We start from the raw sequence: 23,543 nt of genomic DNA, 5'->3' as shown, positions 1-23,543 counted from the left end.
CCATGGTGACGATGAGTTCAATTATGGGTTAATCGTTGTCTTGGGATTCTAGCAGATTCACTTATGGATTTCAATAATTAATTTGTTTTGATATCTTGGTATGTGGTGATTGTATGATATCCTAGTATTGGTTGTGCTTATTCGTCTTATGTGTGTAGCTAACATATAAGATAGCGTGTTAATCTTTATTGAAGCGACAGTGAATATAGAGGTTTAGAACTTGACATGCTAGCATAGGTTCATGTATGTGTATGCATGATTCGTAGGTAACTCTAACCGTTTTACTTGCCCTATGTAATCAAGATAGATAACTTATGCTTAAACCGTTATGTTGTCAAATTATATAGACATATATGGTCTCAATATAATTGGTGCCTATTCAGCTTCTATCTCTTTTGTGGATGTCTGGTAGAATGGTACTCGTGCAATGAAAGTTGGCGTTTATCAGTTTCGTGTTATCTGATTAGTGTCATCACCATCACATGCTAAGGTTAAGAACAATAAGGCTATTGAATGAAGTATTTAATGAAGTTAGAATCCCATGTTTGTCATATATAGTAATTCAACCTCAATTATCTTAGTTAATGTTATTTAGTATAATCTATTAGTTTAATAAAAACCCAATTTGTTATTTATCGTAGCATTGAGCGATAACCATACATTATTGCATAGGTGCATAAATTGAACTTAACATAAACCAGTCTCTTTGGGAACGAATCTGATTTATATCTTATACTACTTGCGAACGCGTATACTTGTGTGAATATTAGCTCGTGTTTTCGCCCTAACAAGTTTTTGGCGCCACTGTCAGGGACTCGATGTTTATTTTTAGTTTATGTGCTTGTCATCAGTGGTCATTAAAGTTCACTGACTCGGATTTTTTTTACTTTCAAGGTTTACTTGTTGTGTTTCAGGTACTCATTACAATGGGAGATCCAACAGCACGAACGAAAGCCTTGATGGATTTATCTCAACCCAAGATCAATGACATTCAATCTAGCATTGTCAGGCCAGCTATCACAGCTAATACCTTTAAGATCAAGCCTGGCGTAATTCAATGGGTGCATAATTCAATCTAGTTTGGGGGTTCTTCAACGGAAGATCCCAATATGCATATTAGGAATTTCATTGAGATCTGCGACACCTTCAAGTTCAACGGTGTTTCTGAAGATGCTGTGAAGCTGAGACTGTTCCCATTCTCTCTGAGGGACAAGGCTAAGAGTTGGTTACACTCTCTACCAGCTGGTTCGATTACTACTTGGGAAGATCTTACTCAGAAGTTTCTTACTAAATTCTTCCCTATGGCGAAGACAGCTGCAATCAGGAATGCTCTTACTCAATTTGCGCAGCAATCAGGAGAATCTTTATAAAAATCTTGGGAGCTCTACAAGGAGATGCTTAGGAAGTGTCCTCATCATGGAATGCCTGATTGGATGATCATCACTTGTTTTTACAATGGGTTGGGAGCACAGTCCAGACCCATGCTCGATGCAACATCAGGTGGAGCCTTATGGGCGAAGAGCTATGAGGAAGCTTATGATCTAATTGAACTGATGGCTGCTAATGAATATCAGTATCCAACCCATAGATTTCCACAGGGCAAGGTAGCAGGAGTTCTTGAGGTGGATACAGTTATGGATATCACTGCTCAACTAAAGGAGTTGTCTATTAAGATCAATTCTCTGGCTAACTTGGGTGTTAATCAGATAACCGGTGTTTATGAGCTATGTGCAGGTTCGCATGCAAAGGAGCAATGCGCTATATCTGGTGAATCAACTCAGTTTGTGAGCAACTTTCAGAGATCGCAGCAACCAGTTCCAGATACTTATCATCCTGACAACTAGAATCATCCTAACTTCAGCTGGAGCAACAATCAGAATGCGATGCAACAACCGTTCCAGCAGTTTGGAAATAAGCTATTCAACCCTCCTGGTTTTCAGCAAAAAATTACACCAAAACAATAAACTCATGGTGCATGTCTATCTTCGAATGAAAAATCTGAATTGGAGGAGTTGAGGCTTATGTGCAAAAACCAGGCTCTTATATGCCAAAGCTAGGCTGTTTCTATCCAGAATTTGGAGAACCAGATAGGACAAATTGCTAATGCCTTATTGAATCGACTACCAGAAACGCTTTCTAGTGATACAGAAGTTCTAGGCAAAAGGGAAGCAGAAGAGCAGGTTAAGGCAATTACATTAAGGTCTGGGAAGGGTGTAAGTCCTGAAAAATCTCAAGTTCCAGAATCTGAAGTTTTGGTTGAAGAAGATGTGCAGAAGGAAGCAGAAGTGGAATCAAGGAAGAAAAATGTGGAACACACTCCTCCTGAGGGTAATACAGGGGAGAAACAGATCTATCATCCACCTCCTTTTCCTAAGAGGCTGCAGAAGAAATAGCTAGATAAGCAGTTTGAGAAGTTTTTGAAGATGTTCAAGAAACTTCATATCAAAATACCTTTCGTTGAAGCTCTTGAATAGATGTCTAGCTATGCGAGGTTTATGAAAGGAATTCTCTCTCAGAAAGTGAAGCTCGATGACTTAGAGACCGTTGCTCTCACGGAGGAATGCAGTGATGTGCTGCAACAGAATTTTCCTCCGAAGCTTAAAGATCCTGGAAGCTTCACTATTCCTTGCACCATCAGAAACTTATCGTTCGACAAGTGTTTATGTGATTTAGGAGCTAGCATAAATCTTATGCCCTTGTCTATCTTCAAGAAGCTTGGTATGCCTGATCTGAAACCAACATACATGTCATTACAACTAGCTGACCGTTTCATCGCTTATCCACGAGGTATAGTGGAGGATGTCTTGGTCAAAGTGGATAAACTCTTCTTCCCTGCTGACTTTGTAATTCTTGATTTTGAGGAAGATAAGAAGATTCCCATTATCTTGGGAAGACCATTCTTATAACGACTCGCGTATTTTTGGTATAATTTAAATGCGTAATTATGGAATGATTAAATGAATAATATATGTGTATAGCTTCTATCAGCTTTGTGTTGTTTTATTTTTATCTTTGTAGGTGATCATGGTGTACAGGATTGTTCGTGTAATTAATTGTTAAGTATACTGAATTGTTTTCGCTTTTAAAAGTGGATTCAAGGCAAGTTTATTTGTGTAAAAATGTGGATTGTCTCTAAAATTATTTTTATGACTTTATAATTTCAATAATTATTTTTAGGAATTTATATAATTGAGAAATCAATATTTCATTAATTATTTATCTTTAAATGATTTTCTGAGTGTGTTTAATGGTAAAATCCATATTTAATTATGGAAATCTTCAAAAATTATGAAACTTATATTTTATTAAGTTCGTATTATTCTGAGAATTTTAAAATTATTTTTGGAATTTTGGAAATTAATTTTACCCGCGCGTCGATTCGTTTAATTGATGAAAGCGGGTATAAAGTGCATTTTAGAAATTATTTTAAAATTTCGAAAGTCATGTTTTTATTAATTTCGGGATATTTCTAATATTTAAGACTATTTTCCGTAATTTTATGGACTTATTTTATGTACGGCTTGGCTCGATAAATTGCGAAATAGCGAGCAGTAAGGGAGATGCAGTTCATTATATTAATACCTGTCTATATTTTGTATACGTGTCGAGTTTTCCCAGTCTTACCAAAAATGTGTTAACTGCTTATTGGATAAAATAAAAATAGAGATATAGTTGTATCTCTTCTTCTCGGCCTCACTTGTCTCTGTGTCTCTCACTTGCAGTTCTAGCCACATCTGTTCTCTCATTTTTTTATTGTCTCACTCGGTCCCATTTTCCCATACTCCCTCTCCCGTTCCCCTCCCTCTCGATTGTTTCTCCTTCAGGGGTAAGTCGTTGTCACCGCCTCTGTTCTTTCTTCATCGCCGCCATTCTTATTTTCCGGCGATGGCTGTGTGTATCTGTTGCTGGCTTCATGTATATTCTATAGTTATTCCTGGTGGGATACCTATATATGTATATATTCGTTTGCAGGTTGCTAATTGCGCGGTGCCGCCCCTTGCTGTTCTCCGCAAGGGGGATGGTGGCGCGTGTATCGCTGCCCTACGCGTGTGTACTTTATTTCTGTTGTTTTATTCGATTACTTCTGACTTGATTTTTTTTATTATTATTTTTATTTATTATTCTATAGTTAATAATTGAGTAACATCCGTAAAGAATAATAATAATATAATTTCGTGCGAGAAATTAATAATTATCGGTGAAATTTGTGACGGAAACCCGACTTTATCGGGTACCCGCAAATTTTACCGCCGTCGGCGATTAGCCTCGGCGAGCCGACGGTGGACGGTGATGATATAATTCTGAGTCCTAATATTTTAAAATAAATGAATAAAATATGAATAATAATAATAATTAATCGATTTAAATCGGTGGTTGAGAAATTGTGAAATGTAGATGGCGTGATTGGTTTGGACTGAATTGATTAGTTGTGATTTGACGTCGTTTGTGTTCGACGGGTAGACCGAAAAACAGAGGGAGTGCTGCCCGATTTATCGGAAAAAGTAGCTTTAAAAATGTGGGGCATACCTTGTGATTATCAGGACTATCAGTCAGACATGTATAATCATAATTATAAATACTTTCCGGAATGTACTGATGTGTTCTGAGTAAACCTTCCATAAATGGTCAATAATTCTCTTTTATAATCGTACCTACGTGTTATAATAAAATATTTTGTAACTATACCGGATAACCCTGTTTTCTTATAACGACGGGTATATGTATTTTCAGAATATGAGTAAGGGGTCGGATTATGAATATGTGAATCTTAACTATTGTGTGCGTGTTTATAGTTCATTTATGTGCGATTCGGGATTGTTATTGTCGGGGTAGGGTTAAAGAGAGGATATGTCAAGCATACCTAGACGTCTTACGTAGGGTATTTCGGCTCTGTAGGTTCTAGTCGAAGGACTCAAGAATTGAAGTCGAACTAAAGATAACCTAGTCATCAGTCGACAAGCGCAGCGAGGTACCTAAGCGAAGGACCTGAGCGTTGAGGTCGGATCCTGAATAGTCAAATAGTAAAGGGATAAAGCCTGAGGGTCCGAGTCGGCTCAGAGTCAATTTGTAACACCCCCAAATCTGGGGTCGGGGATCCGGGTTGTCACGAGTTCTATTTCCCTTAATAACACTTAATCTTAATAAACAACGAACTACTACGTACTGTGACCCCACAATATACACACACACCTTTGTGCCCTCATTAACCTTTGTGCCCTTGGTAACTCTTCATCCTCTAGTGCCACCCTCGCGGCCATTCTTGCTCTGGTAGTCGCCCTGACTACGGTCATCAATTCCTCAGCGGTCCTCTCTTCATTCTCGCCAAGATCCTCCACGAGATCCTCCTCAGCAACAATCCCTTCTGGGATAACATCCTCAACCGTAACATTCTCAATATGAATCTCATTCGGTCCCTGGTTAGGGTACTCTATCGGATTCACAATTTGATCTCCAACACGTAATAAAACATCCTCATGCTGATGCTCCTGAACCTCAGGGTTCGGTGCCCCGCTGCCCTATACGAGAACGAACTATATTACTATCATAATATTTATAAGGGTTCCCGTAAAGGTTTTAACTGTCAGTACTACGTTAGGTAGCCCGACTATGAACTTGGCAAGAGTTCTTATTATCTGAGTGAACTTATTATCATAACGCCACATCATCTCTGAGGTTTATAACGCTTAGCTCTGATACCATTTCTATAACACCCCCAAATCTGGGGTCGGGGATCCGGGTTGTCACGAGTTCTATGTCCCTTAATAACACTTAATCTTAATAAAAAACGAACTACTACGTACTGTGACCCCACAATATACACACACACACACCACAAGTTATAGTCTCAGAGATGAATACCAAAAATAACACAAGTCGTTTTATTCCACAATTATAAGCCATTACACCTTAAAAGGGTTTCTAAATAAATTTACACTTCTTTGCCATTATTACAATTCATAAATATACATAAATCTGGTACATCAGAAGTTGAAAGCCTAGCCTATTGGTAGATCCTACCTCGGCTATAACGGCATCAACGCCTACAGGAAACTGCGGAACGTTTCCTAACCGCTTGTGAATCGGGAGCTTGGTCCTACTCATCTTTTCTATCTGTTGTTGTGTGATGAAAGAAGAAAGAAAGGGTGAGCAACAAGCCCACCAAAATAATATGTATAATGATTAACAATATATGAGCATTCTCTTAGTACTCATGAAAGTCTTGGTCAAGAGGAAATGAACCAAGCTGATATCTTAACGCGATCAAGTCGCAAAATATTCAGTATATATATACATACATACTTTTCACAATCTTTGAAATCCTCTGACATGTATAATATACACAGAGTTCCAGTTTATAACTGTATAAAAATATCGTTGCAAGGTGATCTAATATATCTGACCTTGTCTCAACGTTTTCCTGAAACCTTTGTCATTCATAAGACAATCATTAACTAGATATAAGTTTAAAGGATGAAGTTACAAGATACTCCAATATACTTATATCTTTTTCCGAATACTACTTGAACTACCACTGTTCAAGGTATAAATAGTTCATCCCATAGATGAAGCTACACGACAAAACTTGTATAGAATCAATCTCTAAAATATCATCAAAATAAAATGAAGTTACGAGATACTTCATTTGATGCAAACATCATTTTGAAAACTGTTCCCTGCCAACACTCAACAATCGTCCAACCGTAGCCTTCCTATCGAAGTGCTCTGGGTAGTGTTGCAGAAATATCCAATTGGATGATGAATTCATTACGGGAGTTTTGTCGCGCCAGGAAGACCACTTACGATGATCAGTCGCAGTAGTACAACCCCACCATTTTCTACATGTAGAGGAGAACCTGTCAGATTTACTTGTCAACCGAACACTGGACTCCTAAGGAATGTACCATCTTGCGGAACTTCCAGGCCATTTGGCCCATAATATAAGGCTGGGCCGGCGCCACTCGACCACTTACGCCACTCCTAGTTCAGATGAAATCCATGACTCTGAAACGTAAAGCTCGTCCCCACTTTCCCCAAGTAGAAACTTGTTGATACGGCTCCACTAAGAAGTCGTACCTAGTTGGAAAGGAAAACTCACCGATATTTCCCAGGCGATGCCTGTTCATGGATTAACTTGTTCCAAGAATTTTACTTCCCGAGTATTGGGTAAGTAATGAAAAACTCTTTTATCAAGACAGCAACCTTGTTGCGAATATAAAATACGCCACAAAGCCGGATTCCTCAGGTTTTGCGTGAGTATTTAAATCCCCTTCGAAAGGAGGATCTTAAATATAAAATAAGTTTTGGGATCCGCTCTAACTTTTAAAATCATTTTGAAGACTCACAAAACATTTTTAAGAATGTTTGGAGTAATGCTGATTTAATAAAATAAATCAGTCCCAATATATTAGAAAATATCTGAATATTATTATTTAAATAATATTCCCATAAAGAATAATCTTTATAAAAAATAATTGAAGTAGAATTTTTAAAACTTATACTTGCAATGAATATTAAATGACCAAAGATATACTTATACGAAAGTACTATCTTTATTTGAATAATCAAAGGTGAGTTTGATTATCGACACATTAATCTTTAATAAATTTAAGAATAATAATTAGTAAATAATCGGAGTCAAAAGTCCTCGAATGAATATTCAAGATAATATTCATTAATAAAATAAAAGGAGTCATAAGCCCTCGAATGAATATTCAAAATAATATTCATAAATAAAATAAACGGGGTCATAAGCCCTCGAATGAATATTCAAAATAATATTCATTAATAAAATAAAGTTACCGAATAAACCTTATTCGAATAATAGTTTTGAAAACTATTCATATATATATATATAAATATATATATATATATTATACTCGGGAATATCGACTCCCGGTTTTAGAAAAATGTTCACCTTTGGGTCCCCTATACTAAGGGTATATGCAAATTACCGCTTATCTCTATCATAGGTATTATCAACTGAATCAACAGATATATGTATCAAGAATACGAAACAGTCATGCATATATACCATATCACATGCTACAATATATCGCAAGAATTTGCTAATTAACCATCATGCATCTATCACAAGATAATGCATATACATATGTATACATCACAACAACAGTATAACGGGTAGAAAACTTGCCTGAGTGCTCCCGGATAGACTTAAGCTTAGAGTAGGTCCGATAACCTATGAACAACAACATAAGTCGGAATTAAACCCCGGTCGCTTAAGAAACTAGACTTTAACCATTTAGAGTCCTAACGTTCGTTTTCGCGCTTAACGATTCACTTAAGTCGCTCGAGTACCCTCGGCTCCACCATTTTTAATAAATTAACCATTAAGAGTTTTAAGGCGATTCTTTCGCGAGTGCCTTACCAACTGCCTAATACACTTTACATAATTGCTTCATACCCCAATTAGTCATTTAAAGTCCTTAATTAAGGTTTCAAAGTAAGGCGAGGGGTAATGGTTCGGTCGCGAAACGCCGTTACTTAAAACGGTCGTTTCTCCTAAACCGTACATCGGATTCAAACGTACCATATATCAAAACGAAGCTCGTAACATTAACTATCTAATCATGGCAATGGTCAAAACCTAACAGTGAGTTCTAGGGTCCTGATATTAAGAGCAAAAACAGTCTAAAGTAAATCGGACATTACGACGGCTATGTTTACGCGATTTCCCAAATTTTTTACCATTCCAAATCATATCAATCCAACTACCAATCAATAACAACTCAAGATACACATCAATGCTACTGATTTCAGTCATAATAAGCTCAAGGATCTCAATCCAATCATATATTATAACACCTCTAAATTCAACTAAACTACTTAACAATTAAGCTCGAATCATGTCTATCATTCAAATTACTACTCATCCATCCAAACCATCTCCAAACTTCAACATTCAAACTTATTACTAAAGGGTGTGAAGATTTATACCTTTCTTGGAGGGTGGAAAGTTACTAGGGAGCCTCAAAGAACCTTGATCTATCCTTATATAACCTTGATCTTGCAAATGAAATCAAGAAACACAAAGTTAAAATTTGAAAACACTATTCACCCTAATCTTTGGTGAATTAACTAGATATGAATCCATTTGAATCAAGAGCTTAAAATCATACCCAAGCTAAGTTATGAAATGTAGAATCCATAAAACAAACCATGGAATTTATGCTTGAGTGGAGCTTGGACTTTGGATTTTTCTTCCTTGCTTTTTCCTTAAAAGCCGAGAGAAAAGATGAAGAATGGTGAAATAACTTTGTGTTTTGGTGAAATGATTTGTTGGTTGGTTGATTTTGATTTGTTTTGTTTTGTTTTATTACCTTTTACCATAATAACGTTTGTGTGGTTCTAAATCAACCAACAACACACTTGCTTTGGTCATGCTTATGTCACCATGTGATGTCACCCTCCCACCTTTGTCCTCTTCTTATTGGTTTGATGACATCATCCCCACTAATCTCTTTGATTAGCTTCTAATTACTTGGCTAATGATCGCTGATCTGTTATACGGTTTGCTTAACTTTCATTTTCATTTATCGTTTGAGGGATCATACCCGGGATCTTATTACTTGGGTTCCCTTAACCTTTCTCAATATATTATATTCCTTTTATGATCCTCTCTTAAAATCCTTGAATTTAAATCTTTTTTATCCTGTTACCTTATACTCAATTCTTTCGATATCTGGTGGATTTTCGGGAAAAATCAAAGTGTTCGAATTTGGATTCTGACGATCTTTACATACACTTATATCCCATATAAAGTACTAATAAGATCTCAGAATAACAATAGAAGAACCCCTACATAGTGTGGCATGAAAAGTTTTCTTATTCAGCATAATCAGCAAAACACTATTCATAAGGGTTTCAAAAATTCCAAAAATTGGGGTTATTACAGTCTCCCCTCCTAAAAAGGATTCCGTCCCGGAATCAGATAGAAAATGAGTAGGGATACTTTCTTAGCATTGCACTTTCTAGCTCTTATGTAATTTTCCCACATTGTGGTTCTACCATCAAACTTTGACTATTTTGATAACTCTTCTCCTAAGCATTTGTCCATTTTTGATCTATAACCCTTCCTGGTTGCTCCATGTAGGTTACGTTTGGTTGCATGTCTATGCGCTCATATGCCCCTTTTTGTCTGGCATCCGAATTACACTTTCTTAACATTGATACATGGAACACGTTATGAACTTACTACATGTTCCGGGGTAGGGCTAGCTCGTATGCTAACTTCCCAATACGTCTTAATACCTCAAAGGGTCCAACAATTCGTAGGCTTAGCTTTCCTTTCTTTTTGAACCTCATCAATCATTTCCAAGGGATACCTTTAACATTACTAGGTCCCCTATTTCCTATTATTTGTCCTTTCGTGTCAAATCAACATACTTTTTATGTCCATCTTGGGCTACTACCAGCCGTCCTCTGATTAGATCTATTATATCCTTGGTCCTTTGGACTACTGCGGGTCCGAGCATCTTGCGCTCTACAACTTCATCCTAACATAAGGGAGATCGACATTGTCTTCCCTCAAGGATCTCATAAGGCGATACCTCGATACTGACATACGATCGATTATCGTGAGATAACTTAATCCGCGTTAAGTGATCATTCCAAATTCTTTCAAGTCTATTGCACAGACTCTCATTATAGCTTTTAGCATTAGAGCTTTTGTTTCTCAATACCCATTCTTTTCCAGTTCGTAATCGCTACTAACTTCCGTTCCTAATATTATACTGGTTATACTTTTGCTCGTTAGTGTTCTATAACCTTTTAATAACCACGTCAACCTTAGTATCACGAATGTGTTTCCATTCCGAATAACACCACAACTTTACTACTCCTTTTTCAGCTGTTTCTATTTTCCAAAGTTTGATCAATCATATAGAAGTAAAGGAATTTGTTGAGAGATCACTATGATCATGAACACTTGTTCTATTGCATAGTTAGTACAGAAGGTGGCCAGCCTTTAGTACTTGACAAGCAATTAAACAACATGTGGTATCCTACTAAGCTTCTATCACACAGATAGATAGTCATTCGGCAATACCTCCCCTTCTGGAAGGGTTGTTCTTCTCAGCTTATACAAAATGAAAAGAAAAGAACGAATTGAAGAGAATTGTATATATGAAAAAAATATACTGCCACAAAATATCTGGCTTGGAGTCTACCTCTGAACTATAGAGGTTTGTCATAGGAGAACAAAACATATATTTATCAACATCAAGTATTATAGCATCGCATTTCACGTGCTTAAAGATTTTTGCTATTCCGTCCATCATTCTATGGACCCATGCTCTTTCTCGAGCTTATACTTAATCACCTTTGAAACTCCCTCAACATTGAAAATCGAATCTGGAATCTCATTTTATACATCATCGTTACTAGAATTCTATGCTTGCACTGCAACCTTCCTCTTATAGTAATACGACTCTCTATTGATAGAAGGAATAAATATTCAATAGGTAAATAATCGACCTAGTTTCTATCAAAGATAACTTATACGTCAACACGACCCGATTAGTGGTACTCAATCTCAACATCCATTCCAATACAACTCTCACGATTGTGATCAGCTCATTACTCGCAGAATCATTGCTGCATTACTATGGTCCACCACTGACCTACTATCGTCATTCACTTTCCATGAAATCTTAGTATCTAACCATACGGAGTCCATACATGTCGTATAGAATTCTTCTAAGGAGTTAACATGATCACCGTTCATGATTCATGAAGAACACTCCAAATTCTGACGTACTTTCATGATCTGAAGCAGATAGAATTGCAGAAGAGTTTCAATCAAATCAACGATAGCAGGTTAATACCATTCTTAATCATACGCCCTAAATAGAAGATTTAACTCAAAGGTTCATCTAGTCCTTTTTGAGACATGGTCCTGGATTATTCCCAGGATAGTTCCTCTTGAGATAGATAGCCCGCTCATGGCGATTACATGAATTAAACCTTTACCAACTACTATTACGATTGGGTATTGCACAATCATCAGAAGGAATGTCAATCTTCCAACCCATAATACAACCATCACAGCTTTAACCATCATCACTGTATTCCTTTGGCACAAGAGCCTATAATTATCCTCTTACCTTTAAAGTATCGGCCACCTCTTTGGCTTTTCCTGATAGTAAAATTTCCTTACAGTCAATGTTATTTTAACCACCTCCAAATAAATTTTCTACCTCATTTCAATCACTGCTTATGTGAAGATGTTTTCCTTAAAATCTGATGAGAAAAAAAAATATCACCATTTTTCCATAAGTTATTGCCTCAGTCTTTAGAGGTTAATCACTGTCACGACTGACTCTCAATCATACTTAGAACATCTTTTATCTTAGGTCCTAATTGCCCGGAACAATTTCGACCTTTACTGGTTCGATCCATACTTTCTCATGGTTTAACACGTGCCCCATTTGGTATCATTATAATTACGTCATATTTCCTTTATCAACATTTCTATTCTTGAGAATTTTGAATATTACCTTTCTCCTTGTAAAACCTCTAAGGTTATCCTTGAATCGTTCCTCCTGTATTCCCTAGATACAGGGCATATCAAAATACCATATACTAATACTAGAACCATTGTCTATGTACTTCTGAAAAAATTTCTCTACTGATCTTTAAAGGTTGTTATTACCTTAATCCTTTCCAATTCATACTGTCAAAACTCATACTATCCCTATTAAGGGTGAAATGCCAACCTTTATGCATTCCCCTAGGATTCATTTTAAGTTACCGATGTTCTATCCTTAATTCCACCTTTAAAAAGGTACATGCATCCTTCCATGGATAATCAAGTCATATATGCCTGATAAGGGTGTCTTATTCAATCATTCCCACCTCGATAGTATATGCCTGATTTCACAATAACATATGTATTCAAAATGAGGTCAATCAATATGGCCTCCAAAAGATAACAACGGTTATCCGCTTTTCTTGCCTAATTTGGTAACGATAACAAGGATGTTCTGGAAGATATTGGTCGTGTTCAACGTGAACTTGTTCTTAATAATTCCTTATTTACTTTTGTTGTTTATCTCAATAGTCATCTCAATGTTGGGATATCTTTCATACCTGGCGTCTCCCTTTCTGGGCATCAAGCCACCAGACTTACACTTCACATTCTTGAAGGTCACTTCCTTCATCCAATTTTCCTAATTTCTTACTTTCTTGTCTCCTTAGTCTATCCGCGTCTCATTATTTATCCTTCAAACTATCTCAAGGTTTCCTCGGATCCTCCCAACTTACAGGGAATAAAATATATGTATCTCTTATGCCTTCAACCATCAATTTTTAACTCATGGTGAATCACCCACATCCTGACGATTACATACTTTTCTATTTCTATTGCTACGAGTCTTTAGGGTTTCCTCATACCCAACTCCCTTATCATTCCTCTAACTCTATTGCCTTTATATTCCTTTCCACTTCAATTCCTTTTTTATTTTCCTTTCTCTTATCATTATTTCATGAACCAACACAACATAAGCATTGATTTCAAACATCCCGTCATTCTGGATTCGTGTCCTCAGAACGAATCTTGACAACTTTTACAACTTAGGTTCATAATTCATCATACTCGTCCGCTTTTGTTCTGGCTCTAAAGCTTTTACACTACCTCCATAACCTTGGGAAGTACTTTCCCGAAAACAATTGTCTGAACTTTAATCAATTTATTATGACCTCTGGCTCTGTGCCTTTCTTGGTCTTTCACCAGTGGGTGGTCTCTCTCTTAGGAGGGTAAGTGACAGAAACAGTCTTTTATGATTCGTCAATCATTTAGAATCTCAAATGATTCCTGTATTTCCTTTAGCCAGGCTCTTTCCTCGACTGGGTCAGCTATTTCCTTGGAACTCTGAGAACATAGCGACTTAAAGGTCCTGAAAGAATTTCACACCACATTGTTTCCTCAAGGTGGTGGTTAGGGGTAAAAGTATAAGTTTTGTTTTAGGCAGGTCCATGGATTGCCCAATAGGAGTACCATCCTGGTTCTTCCTATCTTGCTCGACTTCTATTTTCTCAGTCTAAATATTTATTCCTACTCCCCATAATTGGGGTCATCTTTTAATTTAAAATCCTCATTTTCCACTTCATTATATTCTGGGTTCCTTATATCTTAATTACGACCTCCCTGATTATCACATTCAAGGTTTGCCCCTAATCTTATTCCTCATGGGGGCATAAATGCTTGGAAATTTTTTGAGAATCTCTGGATATTTGTCTTATTTACTTTGCTTAAGTCTTTCCCTCGTTTCGTCCTTGCATGATTGCAAATTATGAATTCTCAAGTTCTATAAACTTCATGACACTCTCTTAAGTGTTAATAGTGCAATTAACAATATGAACTTATCACAAACAGACTGATCTGAACTGAAATTAACGAATATATACATAACCATTTGTTCGAGGGTACAACAACTGAACACATTAAAGAGAATTACATCATTTGATCTGATCGCTTCTATCCCAAAAGTACTACCATAGATAATCATCTAGTCATTAAAACTAATCATTCATAACTTAGGCTAATCCTCCAAAAGCGGTGCTACATGAAATTCTTGTCAGATTGCTCAGACTCTGCACACTATTATGGATCAAGAAATGCAGGCACGCATGACATCCCTAACCTGCTCCATTAAAGCGGTGATGAGGTCTAGGATAGTTGTAAGTAGAGCTGGATCAATCTGACCCTCAAGATGGCCTCTAGCTGTAACATGGGTGGTAGCCTCAATCCTTTCCATGCTATAAGCTAATCCTGCCGGAAGTACCCCACCCTCAATCCTCGGTGTAGTAAGTCGATCCAACAGATCACTCCTAACATTACGGGCCTCAGACAAGCCACCCAAAGTCATGTAATAATCGGCGATAAGAGAAGCCTGAGTGGTTGCATCTAGCAGTCCATGGAGGGCAGGTGGTGCAGGCCCAGGGGATCCAAATGGATAACCAAGCACGGTATCAGGTGACAATGGTGCAGGAGATAAAGGTGGCATTTCCTCAGTAGGTGTTGGGTTCTGTATAGGGGAGGGAACAGGAATTTGTGGAACCTCATTGATGTCTTCAGGAACCTCTGGAAGAGGGTCTGATACTGGTGTAATTGGTGTCGTGGAAGGCCCCACTCCTCCTGCCCTCATTAACCTTTGTGCCCTTGGTAACTCTTCATCATCTAGTGCCACCCTCACGGCCATTCTTGCTCTGGTAGTCGCCCTGACTACGGTCATCAATTCCTCAGCGGTCCTCTTTTCATTCTCGCCAAGATCCTCCATGAGATCCTCCTCATCAACAATCCCTTCTGGGATAACATCCTCAACCGTAACATTCTCAATATGAATCTCATCCGGTCCCTCGTTAGGGTACTCTATCGGATTCACAATTTGATCTCCAACACGTAATAAAACATCCGCATGCTGATGCTCCTGAACCTCAGGGTTCGGTGCCCCGCTGCCCTATACGAGAACGAACTATATTACTATCATAATATTTATAAGGGTTCCCGTAAGGGTTTTAACTGTCAGTACTACGTTAGGTAGCCCGACTATGAACTTGGCAAGAGTTCTTATTATCTGAGTGAACTTATTATCATAACGCCACATCATCTCTGAGGTTTATAACGCTTAGCTCTGATACCATTTCTGTAACACCCCCAAATCTGGGGTCGGGGATCCGGGTTGTCACGAGTTTTATGTCCCTTAATAACACTTAATCTTAATAAACAACGAACTACTACGTACTATAACCCCACAATATACACACACACACCACAAGTTATAGTCTCAGAGATGAATACCAAAAATAACACAAGTCATTTTATTCCACAATTATAAACCAATACACCTCAAAAGGGTTTCTAAATAAATTTACACTTCTTTGCCATTATTACAATTCATAAATATACATAAATCTGGTACATCAGAAGTTGAAAGCCTAGCCTATTGGTAGATCCTACCTCGGCTATAACGGCATCAACGCCTACAAGAAACTGTGGAACATTTCCTAACCGCTTGCGAATCGGGAGCTTGGTCCTGCTCATCTTTTCTATCTGTTATTGTGTGATGAAAGAAGAAAGCAAGGGTGAGCAACAAGCCCACCAAAATAATATGTATAATGATTAACAATATATGAGCATTCTCATAGTACTCATGAAAGTCTTGGTCAAGAGGAAATGAACCAAGCTGATATCTTAACGCGACCAAGTCGCAAAATATTCAGTATATATATACATACATACTTTTCACAATCTTTGAAATCCTCTGACATGTATAATATACACAGAGTTCCAGTTTATAACTGTATAAAAATATCGTTGCAAGGTGATCTAATATATCTGACCTTGTCTCAACGTTTTCCTGAAACCTTTGTCATTCATAAGACAATCATTAACTAGATATAAGTTTAAAGGATGAAGTTACAAGATACTCCAATATACTTATATCTTTTTCGGAATACTACTTGAACTACCACTGTTCAAGGTATAAATAGTTCATCCCATAGATGAAGCTACACGACAAAACTTGTATAGAATCAATCTTTAAAATATCATCAAAATAAAATGAAGTTACGAGATACTTCATTTGATGCAAACATCATTTTGAAAACTGTTCCCTGCCAACACTCAACAATCGCCCAACCGTAGCCTTCCTATCGAAGTGCTCTGGGTAGTGTTGCAGAAATATCCAATTGGATGATGAACTCATTACGGGAGTTTTGTCGCGCCAGGAAGACCACTTACGATGATCAGTCACAGTAGTACAACCCCACCATTTTCTACATGTAGAGGAGAACCTGTCGGATTTACTTGTCAACCGAACACTGGACTCCTAAAGAATGTACCGTCTTGCGGAACTTCCAGGCCATTTGGGCCCATAATAATTAGTAAATAATCGGAGTCATAAGTCCTCGAATGAATATTCAAGATAATATTCATTAATAAAATAAACGGAGTCATAAGCCCTCGAATGAATATTCAAAATAATATTCATAAATAAAATAAACGGGGTCATAAGCCCTCGAATGAATATTCAAAATAATATTCATTAATAAAATAAAGTTACCGAATAAACCTTATTCGAATAATAGTTTTGAAAACTATTCATATATATATATATATATATATATATATATTATACTCGGGAACATCGACTCCCGGTTTTAGAAAAATGTTCACCTTTGGGTCCCCTATACTAAGGGTATATGCAAATTACCGCTTATCTCTAGCATAGGTATTATCAACTGAATCAACAGATATATGTATCAAGAATACGAAACAGGCATGCATATATACCATATCACATGCTACAATATATCGCAAGAATTTGCTAATTAACCATCATGCATCTATCACAAGATAATGCATATACATATGTATACATCACAATAACAGTATAACGGGTAGAAAACTTGCCTGAGTGCTCCCGAATAGACTTAAGCTTAGAATAGGTTTGATAACCTATGAACAACAACATAAGTCGGAATTAAACCCCGGTCGCTTAAGAAACTAGACTTTAACCATTTAGAGTCCTAACGTTCATTTTCGCGCTTAACGATTCACTTAAGTCGCTCGAGTACCCTCGGCTCCACCATTTTTAATAAATTAACCATTAAGAGTTTTAAGGCGATTCTTTCGCGAGTGCCTTACCAACTGCCTAATACACTTTACATAATTGCTTCATACCCCAATTAGTCATTTAAAGTCCTTAACCAAGGTTTCAAAGTAAGGCGAGGGGTAATGGTTCGGTCGCGAAACGCCGTTACTTAAAACGGTCGTTTCTCCTAAACCGTACATCGGATTCAAACGTACCATATATCAAAACGAAGCTCGTAACATAAACTATCTAATAATGGCATTGGTCAAAACCTAACAGTGAGTTCTAGGGTCCTGATGTTAAGAGCAAAAACAGTCTAAAGTAAATCGGACATTACGACGGCTATGTTTACGCGATTTCCCAAATTTTTTACCATTCCAAATCATATCAATTCAACTAACAATCAATAAAAACTCAAGATACACATCAATGCTACTGATTTCAGTCATAATAAGCTCAAGGATCTCAATCCAATCATATATTATAACACCTCTAAATTCAACTAAACTACTTAACAATTAAGCTCGAATCATGCTTATCATTCAAATTACTACTCATCCATCCAAACCATCTCCAAACTTCAACATTCAAACTTATTACTAAAGGGTGTGAAGATTTATACCTTTCTTGGAGGGTGGAAAGTTACTAGGGAGCCTCAAAGAACCTTGATCTATCCTTATATAACCTTGATCTTGCAAATGAAATCAAGAAACACAAAGTTAAAATTTGAAAACACTATTCACCCTAATCTTTGGTGAATTAATTAGCTATGAATCCATTTGAATCAAGAGCTTAAAATCATACCCAAGCTAAGTTATGAAATGTAGAATCCATAAAACAAAACATGGAATTTATGCTTGAGTGGAGCTTGGACTTTGGATTTTTCTTCCTTGCTTTTTCCTTGAAAGCCGAGAGCAAAGATGAAGAATGGTGAAATAACTTTGTGTTTTGGTGAAATGATTTGTTGGTTGGTTGATTTTGATTTGTTTTGTTTTGTTTTATTACCTTTTACCATGGTAACTTTTGTGTGGTTCTAAATCAACCAACAACACACTTGTTTTGGTCATGCTTATGTCACCATGTGATGTCACCCTCCCACCTTTGTCCTCTTCTTATGGTTTGATGACATCATCCCCACTAATCTCTTTGATTAGCTTCTAATTACTTGGCTAATGACCGCTGATCTGTTATACGGTTCGCTTAACTTTCGTTTTCGTTTATCGTTTGAGGGATCATAACCGGGATCTTATTACTTGGGTTCCCTTAACCTTTCTCAATACATTATATTCCTTTTATGATCCTCTCTTAAAATCCTTGAATTTAAATCCTTTTTATCCTGTTACCTTATATTCAATTCTTTCGATATCTGGTGGATTTTCGGGAAAAATCAAAGTGTTCGAATTTGGATTCTGACGATCTTTACATACACTTATATCCCATATAAAGTACTAATAAGATCTCAGAATAACAATAGAAGAACCCCTACATAGTGTGGCATGAAAAGTTTTCTTATTCAGCATAATCAGCAAAACACTATTCATAAGGGTTTCAAAAATTCCAAAAATTGGGGTTATTACACAATTAGTATCAGTTGTAAAGCTCTGCAAGGCAAGTACCCCTGACCATTCTTTTATGGTTCAGTGCATGTGAATAGCTAAATGTTTATTCTCGTAATGGAACAGAAACGTTTTAAGTTACATAACCCCCGTATTTGAAATGTTGTTTAAAATTCTGTTTTGGGGAAAAGTAACTTCTGAAAACACCTATCTCTAAACGTGATCTAAATGAAAAGAATATTTGAATATGTGCTGTGACAGATTGATTTTGAAAAAGAGATAGGTGACAGTGATTTTGAAAACTGGATAAAGAGAATGTTTTAATCCACCAATGTCGTGGAATGTTTTGATCTACCTATGTCGTGGAATTTTGGAAAGAGACAAAAAGGGAATTCAGTTGATCTATTGGAGTTGCATAAGAGGCCCGTTATTCGGTAATGGCCCAGCATGAGGTTGCGTAAGTGGCTAATTGGATTGGCATTCTGTTTAACCGATTAGTCCAGCGTGGGGGAAAGACCTAGCTAGTCTTTTCCCAAGTTTCGGAACACATTCTATTTCTGGACGGCCGCTAGTCGCTGTCCGGTGAGGGTAGACTGATCAGCTATCTTCACCCGTTAACGTCCATTAGATTTGATTGATTCAGTTTTGAAATTGTTTAACAAAGCAATGTGTTTGAGATAGATGATTTTGTTGTTCCAATAACGGAACAAGTGATTGAGGTTCCAGAAACGGAACAAATGATTTTGGGTCCCCGTAACCGGACAATGGTTTTATGGTTCCTATAATGGAATGGAAGGTTTGAAAATGGAAATAGCATGCTAAAAATTAAACAATGATTTTGTTTATGCACAGCACATGACTGTTAATCTTATATTACAGAGCATGCTAGTTTTGATATCCAGTTTATATCTATTTTATATGTTTCTGGCAAGTTATGAATTCTGTTCATGTAACTGTTTTACTTTAAATTATTTAACTTGTTATTCATATAGTGGTACTGCTGAGCAATTGATTGCTCACCCTTACAGAATGTTTTATATATATTGCAGATGCCTAGGAGATTCTTGCACGGTAGTCAGGGCAGAGTTCCAGCTCCTTTCGTGTCAGGCTCCTCTGAGGTAGTTGTGTTCAGACCAGATGAGGTCTGTTGAGTTGCTGCATTGAATTAGTGATCAGAATTGTGTAGGTAATTGAGTTGTGTTAGTTGAGCAACCTAAGTCATACTTAAACCTGGAAAAGGTCTTGGTAAAGGGGTCGTAGTATATGTATTATTAATGAGTTAGGCTGAATTATGATTGTTATTATTATTGTTGGTGACGTCAACTCCAGACCCCGGGGTTGAGGCCGTCACAGTTGGTATCAGAGCTACATGTTTGAGTCCCTGATTTAGGTTATGGGTAGAGTCAAAAGAGTGAAGAAAGGTTCGTAGATAGATATGAGTCCGCAACTCAATCAGAGGAGCAAGACTATGAGTTTAGTCAAGGGTTTCAGAAGCGTAACCCTGATGTTTGTTGAGGATTGACTGGAACTGCCCTAGTTTAGAGTACATCTCCTTCGTATATGTATTATTAGTAATGTTCGATAGAGATTTCTAGTTTTCCCTCTCGAGAATTCTAGTCTGATTGTGAGGATTCAGCATTGAGCGGGTCCTTATTGTGCCAGCTGAGAAGACGCCAACGTTGTTTCTAAATATCGCATTTTCTGTGTCAAGGAATGTTATTGGACTGATTATGTGATCTTGGTGAGTTCGGATAGTATGATAATAGTTAGGGGTTGTTATGACGACTAAGTTTGGTAGTGAATGTGGATCAGAACGGGAGGTGATATCGTTGAACTCTTTTATTTCTTCCATAAAATGTATTTTATCTCCAGAATAATTGTTCTTATTCCATAAGTTATTTATCTTTCTTGTGAGAAAGTTGTGAACCCGAGGTAAAGTACTTAGGGTTCTGTTGATCTCCTTACAAATCAGATTCTTTCTTTTCAATTTGTGAATTTCTTTTCTGAATATTGTTTCTTTCCTTGGTGACTTTTTGGGTAATTGGGGAAAACAACGCATATGAATTGACCATTTATCTTTGTGACAAAAGGATCTGGTGGGACGCCACCGAGTTATGTGTTGTGACCGTATGGTACTAAGACTGGCCATCTTATGTACTTGTATGGTTGCTCTCAGTCATACCTACATCTTCTTCACTGTTTCTTCTTATTTGATTCCCTTGAGTTGGAAATTTCCTTCGATATTCTGTGATAATGAATTCCTGCGATTTATTGGTCCTCGTTATTGAAAGCAAGTCAGAGTAACTGTCAGAAAGCAGGAAAGCCTTATATCAGGGTGTTACTTAAGAGTAATGGTAACCGTGGGAGTTCAGGATTTAAGAATGGAGATATAGCCTCGGGAAAGGTAATTCAGTGATTGATGAATCACTTGAGGGTGATAAGGAATCATCCCTGGAGAAAAAGGTTGATTAGAATTTGGACCATGGTGCTTAGAGGAGTCAGTGTCCCTTAAGCTTGACTCGATTTATTGGTTTGTTCTACATAGTGCGTGACTAATATATTCAGCCAACTTTTGTGGTATGTTGGAGAAATTTAGATGTTGTACTTGAGTAGAGATGGGAAGTTGGTTAGTTGCTGTTATATTGAAGAGTCGTGCTATGGTGTTAGTTCTATGTAATATAAATCTTTTGAACTGTTGTTGATTATGTTACTGTTATTGTTGCTATGATTGCTGGTGCTATTAATCTAGATTTCTTTTGTAAATGGACCCGATATTAAAAACATGGTATTGTGATTGGGCAGCATTTTCCTGATACAGATGCACCGTTTAAATGGTGATATCTTTTGTTAAATATTTTTGTTATTGAATAAACTCATTAATATATTTCAGGAAGATGCCACCCAAGAAAGCTACCCAGTCTAAAGGAAATAATAGTAGTTTTATGGAGAGTCCAGCTATAAATGAAATTCTAGACTTGTTGCGCCAGCAGCAGCAACAACAGTTACAGTTAATCCAACAGGTTCAGCAACAGCAACTACTGTTGCAGCAGCAACAGCAAGGAGTGAACCAAAGTAGTAGTACAAATCCTTTCAGAATGTTAACCCTCCTGAGTTTAAAGGTGAACCTAATCCAGTAGCTGCTGGAGCATGGTTAAAAGAGATGGAGAAAGCTTTTAATCTTGTTCAAGTAAGTGAGAATCTTAAGACTGATTATGCGAGCTATTTCTTGAAAAATGAAGCAAATTACTGGTGGGAGTCAACTAAAGCGTTAGAAGGAGAAGGTCCTATTCCATGGGCTAGGTTTACTGAGTTATTTTTGGAAAAGTATTTTCCTGACTGTGTAAGGAACCAAATGGAAATTGAGTTTCTAGAACTGAAGCAAGGTGACAGAAGTGTAGCTGAGTATGAGGCTAAGTTCACGGAGTTGGCTAGATTTGTACCAGATTATGTGTGCTCCGAAGCTCAGAAGGCAAGGAGGTTTCAACAAGGATTGAAGCCTGAAATTTGTAGTGGAGTGGTGGCATTGCAACTCAAAATGTATCCTTCCGTAGTTCAGGCCGCCTTACTAATTGAATTTGATCAGAAGTTAGCCGCTTGAGAACGAGAAGATAAGAAGCGAAAGATTGATGATATGGAAGAAGCATCAGGTCAAGAAGGATCCAGTCAGAAGTCTCATAAAAAGGTCGGAAGGGGTAAGAATAAAGAATTTAGAGAGAAAAGTATTCCTTTAAATAGAATTAGTAACACCTCAGCTAGCTCTACTCAAGCCAATTCGGTTAAATCACCTATATCAGAGTGTAATCAATGCGGTAAGAAACATGGTGGAAGATGTAAAGCAAATACTGAATGTTTTAGGTGTAGTCAGAAGGGACAATATGCGTCCGAATGTAAGGTGGAAAATCCAGGAGTCGTCTGTTATAACTGTCGCAAGGTAGGGCATATTGCCAAGAATTGTAGAAGTACTTCCCGAGATAGCATGGGAGGTAGTGCATCAAAAGGTTTGATGTCCAGTACAGCCAAGACTAAGACTTGTAATGTGATTAAAAGTTTAGCTGCTCAAGACCCTGATAAGGAACCAGGACAATAATTGATTACCGGAAGAAGCAAACGATAATATCCACGAAAGCTAATATTAGGATAAGTATTCAAGGACATAAGCAAGAAGAAAAGGTGTAACTAGCACATGTAAGGGATATAGAGAATGAAACTTCTAAATTGGGAGATGAAAGAATAATGAGACAAGGTGTATTATGTGTTGTGTACCAATGTGATTTGTAGGAAAGAAGGATGGATGTATGAAGTTACATGATGATTATCAGAAGTTAGAAAAGTCGACGAATAAGAATAAGTAACCCTGCATAGAATGGGTTATGGG

The 23,543-nt window shown here is 37.2% G+C and overlaps 1 non-coding gene across 1 annotated transcript; it reads right to left on the bottom strand.

Annotated features, from left to right (window-relative positions):
- Positions 1-1,316: 1,316 nt before the first annotated feature.
- On the bottom strand, positions 1,317-1,423 carry LOC141722407 (small nucleolar RNA R71). The gene has a single exon (XR_012575427.1). It is a non-coding gene; the product is annotated as a small nucleolar RNA R71 (small nucleolar RNA).
- Between the last annotated feature and the right edge of the window lie 22,120 nt (positions 1,424-23,543).

Source organism: Apium graveolens, chromosome 4 (genome assembly GCF_009905375.1).
Source record: "Apium graveolens cultivar Ventura chromosome 4, ASM990537v1, whole genome shotgun sequence".
Classification (NCBI taxonomy): domain Eukaryota; kingdom Viridiplantae; phylum Streptophyta; class Magnoliopsida; order Apiales; family Apiaceae; genus Apium; species Apium graveolens.
The sequence above is the reverse complement of the archived record's forward strand: the minus strand, read 5'-3'. Positions and strand labels throughout refer to the sequence as shown.